The 6,371-nt window shown below is 49.2% G+C and overlaps 1 long non-coding RNA gene across 1 annotated transcript; it reads left to right on the forward strand.

The window, feature by feature from the left end:
* The first annotated feature begins 3,465 nt into the window (after positions 1–3,465).
* LOC111771539 (uncharacterized) lies at positions 3,466–5,037 on the forward strand. Its single transcript, XR_011434829.1, has 3 exons — positions 3,466–3,945; positions 4,391–4,519; positions 4,713–5,037. It is a non-coding gene; the product is annotated as an uncharacterized lncRNA (long non-coding RNA).
* The last annotated feature ends 1,334 nt before the right edge of the window (positions 5,038–6,371 follow it).

Consider the following 6,371-nt stretch of genomic DNA (forward strand, 5'->3'; position numbering starts at 1 on the left):
AGACCTTTATTTCTCACAGTTCTGGAAGTCCAAGAGCAGATTGTTGGCAGATTCAGTGTCTGGTGAGGACTTTCTCTTGGTTCATAGACAGCTGTCTTCTTGCTGTGTCCTCACATAGTAGAAGGGGTACGGGAGCTCTCTGGGGTCTCTTTTATCAGGGCACTAATCCCATTCATGGGGGCTCCACCTTCATGACCTGATCACCTCCCAAAGTCCCCACCCCCAAATATCAGCACACTGGGGATTAGATTTCAACATATGAATTTCGGGGGGACACAAACATGCAGTGTATAGTACTCCCCTCTCTGGAACTTTAGTCCTTTTAGTTCTTATTGTTTCTTTAGTTCTATGCCTTTAAAAATATAGTTTTATAATTTTCAGCATTTCTAACTGTCCTTAGTGAGAGTGTTGTTTTGGTTATCTGATCTGTGTAATAAACTACTTGTAATTATTCTAACTTAAAACAACAACCACGGTATTATATTTTACAATATTTTGCATCAGAAATTTGAGCAGGGCTCACCTGGCCAATTCTGCTGTTTGTGATATCTACTGTGGTCAGTTGGTGGTATTCAGCTGGTGGCTGGTCTTGTCTGGAAGGTCTAAGATGGTTTATTCTAAAGGTGATCATTGTCATCTACCTTTTTCTCCCCTCCTTCATATCCAATCCATTTACCAGTTCTGTCTCTCTTGAATTCATCAACTTTTCTCCATACCACTGCTGTCCCCCTAGTTCAGGCCATCATCATCTCTCTTCTGAAAGCTACTGACAATAAAGTTGCTGGTCTCTAAGCATTCAGCATAGTCCCCTTCAAATCTATTTTCCAGGGTGATCTTAAAACATAAATAAGATCATCTTACTTCCTTGTTTGAAACCCTTCTATGCCTTTCATTGCACTTCAAGCTGAAATACAAATTCATTACTATGGCACACAAGGCTCTGCCTCATCTAGGAACTACTCTTTCTTTCACTCACTGAGCTCCAGCTACATTGAATTATTTATGCATTTATTCCACAAATATATTTTTATTTATTTATTTATTTATTAAAGATTGGCACCTGAGCTAACAACTGTTACCAATCTTCTTTTTTTCTTCTTCTTCTCCCCAAAGCCCCCCAGTACATAGTTGTGTATTCTAGTTGTGAGTGCTTCTGGTTGTGCTATGTGGGACACCGCTTCAGCATGGCCTGATGAGCAGTGCCATGTCTGCGCTCAGGATCTGAACCAATGAAAGCCTGGGCCGCTGAAGCAGGATGCACGAACTTAACTGCTCAGCCATGGGGCTGGCCCCTATTCCACAAATATTAATTGAGTGTCTTCTATTGCTCGGCACTAGGCCTGCAGTGGTGAACAATCCAGTGGTGAACAACTGCTCCACGAGCAATTTCCCATGTAGCTTATATTCCCATGGAGGGAACAGATAATAAATAAAGTCAATAAATAGTGTTTTAAATGGCAATAATTACTAAGGGAAAAGAGCATAAAAGAGAGATAAGAGATTGAGGAGGTATGTCATTTTAGATATAGTGGCCAGGGAAAACTTTGTTGAGAACAGACATTTGAGCAAAGATTTGAAAGAAGTGAAGGAGCAAATCACATGGATATTTGGGGAAGATAACCTGACAGATGTATAATAAGTAAAGAGATTGAATCAGTAATAAAAAATTTCCCATAAAAGAAAAGTACGTGACCAGAAGGCTTCACTGGTGAATTGCACCAAACATTTAAAGAAGAATTAACATCAATCCTTCTCAAACTCAAAAAATAGAAGGAGAGGGAACAGTTCCTAACTCATTCTATGAGGCCAGCATTATCCTGATACCAAAGCCAGATAAAAGACATGACAAGAAAAGAAAACTACAGATCAATAGCTCTTATGAAGATAGACGCAAAAATCCTCAACATAATACTAGCAAACTGAATTCAGCAGCATATTAAAAGAATCACACACAGCATGACCAAGTAAGATTTATCCAAGGAATGCAAGGATGGTTCCATATGTGAAAAATCTATCAAAGAATCAATGTAATAACACCACATTAATAGAACAAAGGAAAAAAACTCAACATGATCATCTCAATTGATGCAGAAAAAATCTTGACAAAATCCAACACCCTTTCATGATAAAAATATTAAAAAAGCTAGGAATATAAGGGAACTTCCTAAACATGATAAGGGCATTTATGAAAAACCTTCTGCTAATATCATACTCAATGATTAAAGACTGCCCTCTAAGATCAGGAAGAAGACAAGGATGCCCACATTCACTTCTATTCGATATTGTACTGGAAGTTCTAGCTAGAACAGTTAGGCAACAAAAAGAGATAAAAGGCACCCAAATTGGAAAGGAAAAATTAAAACTATCTCTCTTATGGATGACATGATCTTATATATGGAAAACTCCAAGGACTCCACAAAAAACTGCTAGAGGTAATAAATGAATTATGGCAAAGTTGCAGATTACAAGCTCAATATTCAAAAATCAGTTGTTTTTCTATACAAAAGCATGAACAATCTGAAAATGAAATTAAGAAAACAATTCCACTTACAATAGTATAAAAGAGAATAAAATACTTAGAAATAAATTTAACCAAGGGGGTGCAAGACTTGTACAAGGCCCGGACCCTGGCCCAGTCACCTCCCGTTGCAATAGGGGTCCCTGGCAGAGACTCCCCTCTCCCAGGCAATGCCGCCCCCCAGCCCTGCCGTCATCCCCAGCCCCGCCCGCCTCCAGCCGCGCCTTTCCTGTTGACTTGACCCCCTTCCAGACACAGAAGGACACCAGCACCCAGCAGGCCAGCAGACACAGGGTCACCTCCCAGTTGAGGGCCCCTGGCACCTCCAGCCCCCCAGAGGGCTGCAAGACTTTGCTCCCGGGGGAGGGAGAGCCCATGAGGGCTGTGCCAGCAGAGGGCAAAGCGACGGGGAGCTGTCCCAGGGGTGGTGCTCCCCCTCGTGCAGCCCTGGAGGCCAGCTGGTCCCTCCTGGGCCCCGCTACTCGCAGACTCGGGCCACGTGTGGAGCCCAGAGAGGGGGACAGGCCGCCCGGCCCAGAGGAGCCCGACTCCCTCCCGGAACTCGATGACAGGACACTGGCGGTCGGCAGGCTGGTCACAGGCGAGGTCGGCCCGGCGGGCAGCAGCCCGGGCTCCCAGGCGCAGGACGCACGCCTGGGGCGCGGCAGCCTTGGCGGGCAACCGTCACCTGCCCAGAGGCCTGAGCACAGAGGCCCAGCGCACCGCTCTCCTCCCGGGAAAGCCCCAGGGAAGGGTCGGTTCGCGCAGGCGCACTGAGGTTACGTCGTGCTCTATTGGGCGGGGCTTCACGAGGGAGTCCCCATTGGCTCGGCCGGCTACAGGGTCTCTGGGCCGGCTTGGCGGGAGCCTGTCACACTCCGAGGGACTCAAAGCGGGTCTGTTTGCGCAGGCGCACTGGACATCCCGAGTTGCATTGCGCGCGAAAGGGGGGAACTCGGTGAGAGGGCTTCAGTCCCTGAGCGGCGGGCTGAGAGGGCCGGCGGATTCGGCTTGGACTCTGAGGGGAACGACGGAGTGGCAGCAGCTATGCAGGCCGCAGACGAAGGTGGCGGTGGTGCGGCCGGTGCGAGGGGTGGCCCCAGCGGCCCTGGAGGCCCTAACAGCCATAGTCCCCCCAGCGTTCTGGAAGGCCGGGGTGCTCCTGTCAGCCCTGGCGGCCCCAGCGACCAAGTTAGCCCTGGCGGCCCCGACAGCCAGGGCGGCCCTGGCGGCCCCAGGGCCCAGGGTGGCTCTGGCATCCCTGATGGCCAGGGTGGCCCTGGTGGCCCGGGCAGCCCTGGAGACGAGGGGGCGGTGGGGCCAGCAGCCGTAGGTGCTCCCGATGTCGCACCGGCAGCACTTGAGTCAGGGCTAGGTGGAGATGCAGCACCAGTGGATGTAGGACCAGAAAACCGACAGATGGTCTTGTATCCTTTCCATTGAGCCCCTGCGGCCTGGTGGCCACAGGATGGGCCAGGGACGTGTCAAAAGGCCCGGCACAGGGCACAGGGCAGCCGGGGGCTGGGACACACAAAGGGGAGCAGTGAGGGGAAGCTGGGGTAGCCTGACGCGGGGTGGGGGAGGGTGCGCGGTGGGGGGCGGGGGGCGGGGAATTGACGCCTGAGGAGGCTGGAGGGTGGGGACACAGGCCGGAAGGAGCGGGGGAGGTGGGACAGGGTGAACTGAGTGAGGAGGGAGGCGGGCAGCCCAGGGTGGCCTGAGCTGGCAGGACTGGGTTTGTGTGTTCGAGGGTGAGGGTGGGGGTGGACGGCCTGAGGGGAAGCTGGGGTGAAGGCCAGCCTCTGAGACGTGCGAAGCCTGAGGCACCAGCAAATTCAGTAGCAGATGGTGCCTTAACCATGCCTCCCCCAGCACACTCACCGTGCCTTTCCGGTCCCCCCTGGAGGCAGAGATGGCCCGCAGGGCCTTGGCCCCAGAAGCCCAAGGCCACCAGCAGGCGGTTCAGAAGGAGTGCACCGTGAACGGCAGCGTCCTGGCTGTGTCAGTTCTACACGGAGCTGAGATGGGGGTGGCGGCAAGGGCTCAGGGCCTGAGAGCCAATCTCAGCCGGAGGGGCTCGGTGATGGACACAGGGAGACTCGGTCTCAAGTGTCAGGTCTCCGGGGCGGGTGTGGTGTGCTGGGTGTAAGAGAGAGTCATCACCTTGAACTTGATCTTTACCCCTCGCTTTTAGCAGATGGACTGCTGAAGACGCTGACCTCCTCCAGATTTCCATCAACTCCTTCCTGGACCTGCTTGCCCTCGTGGTGGGGAGCATTCAGCACTTTGGACTCCCACCTCCGCTTAGCTTAGGCTGAAGAAAGGGGACTGAGGCCAAACTGTTTTGTCCCCTACTAAGCAAGGCGTAGGGAATTGATACTTGGAGTACTTGCCACTTTAATATTGGGATCTAATTTTTTGCCTGTACTGGCCCTTGGTATCTCTTGGTCCACTTGTTTTATTTCCCTGTTGCTGGAGGAGGGGATGATTAAACGTTTGTTACAGCAGAAAATAAAACTGAGTTTCTATTTTGTGTCTGAGTTTCTTTTCAGCTACTGCACCTCAAGATTTTCTTGCCTTTGTCCTTGTGTGGGACGCGAGGTTCTGGGATTCAGATAGTCCAGTAGTACCAGGTAACTGAGCACAACTTAGGAAAACGAAAACCAAGTCCCGTGTTCACTAGATACTGTCAACATTTTGCAATATTTTCTTAGTTATATTTACACATTAAATGTATAACAACGTATAATGTGTCAGTTTTCAAGTTTAGCATAATTCTTTTCCTTTTTTTCACTTACCATACTAGCTTTTCCACTTTCTAAAAACCCCTCAAAAAAATGTTAGTGAGTGGATGCGTAAAGTGCGTTATAACATAATGTTGGACAGTTAAAATTGTTATCAGTTTTGCCCCTGTTATAGACAAGGATTCAATGGAATTCTTGTACGTAAGTGTTTGCATGAATGGTTATTTACTTAAGATAGATTACAAGAGGTAGAATTACCGAGTTAAATACGTTCATTTCTATTTATTTTCTTAAGCTTATCAATCTACAGTATACAAATGCTCTCCAGAAAATATGCCCTCCCACAGAATTCTGGTCCTCCCGCACATCCGTGTCACCGTTAGGTTGGCTTCCTGCCAAAATAAAAAGCATTTTTTTTTTTAAATGAGAGAAGTACACACAGAAACACTAGAATAGGAATTCGGGGGCTTACCGGCCTTGTTTCAGTGAAGAAGTGCTGGGACAATTGGCTAAGTGTTGGGGGGGCTGGGGTGGGCAGCTCCCTCTAAATAGCTTGTGTCTTGGAACCTTGCTAAACTTACGACTAATGGCTAGTAACTTGTAGATGCCATCAGATTGTCCACATAGACAATCAAATCTGTAAGTAAAGCAGTTTTATTTCTTCCTTTGTAATTTGGATGCCTTTTATTGGTTAATCTCTCTCCTCACTATGAGTTGGATTTTCCCGCTGCTCTGCATGCCTGGTAATTTTCGGTTGGATGCCAGGCATTATGATTTTCCCTTGTGTGCTGGCTAACTTTGTATTCCTCAACATCTTCCTGAGCTTTGCTCTGGGGTGTGTTAAGTGACTCGGAAACAGTCGGATCCTTTTGAGTCTTGCTTTGAAGATTTGCTGCGTGACACCAGAGCAGCTTTCAGTGTCAGAGTCATTCTTTTCCATGACCCTGAGGCGAGACCCTTCTGAGCACCCTGCCCGAGGCCGCCTGAATTATGAGGTTTGCCATTTTGGCCAGTGGGGGGGGGGGGGGTGGGCAGCCACTAGTCCCTGTCCTGCTGTAGGGCTGGGCATAGTTAACCTTTCATCCTTTGGGGGAAGGGAGGGGTCCTTT

Source organism: Equus caballus, chromosome X, assembly GCF_041296265.1.
Source record: "Equus caballus isolate H_3958 breed thoroughbred chromosome X, TB-T2T, whole genome shotgun sequence".
Lineage (NCBI taxonomy): Eukaryota > Metazoa > Chordata > Mammalia > Perissodactyla > Equidae > Equus > Equus caballus.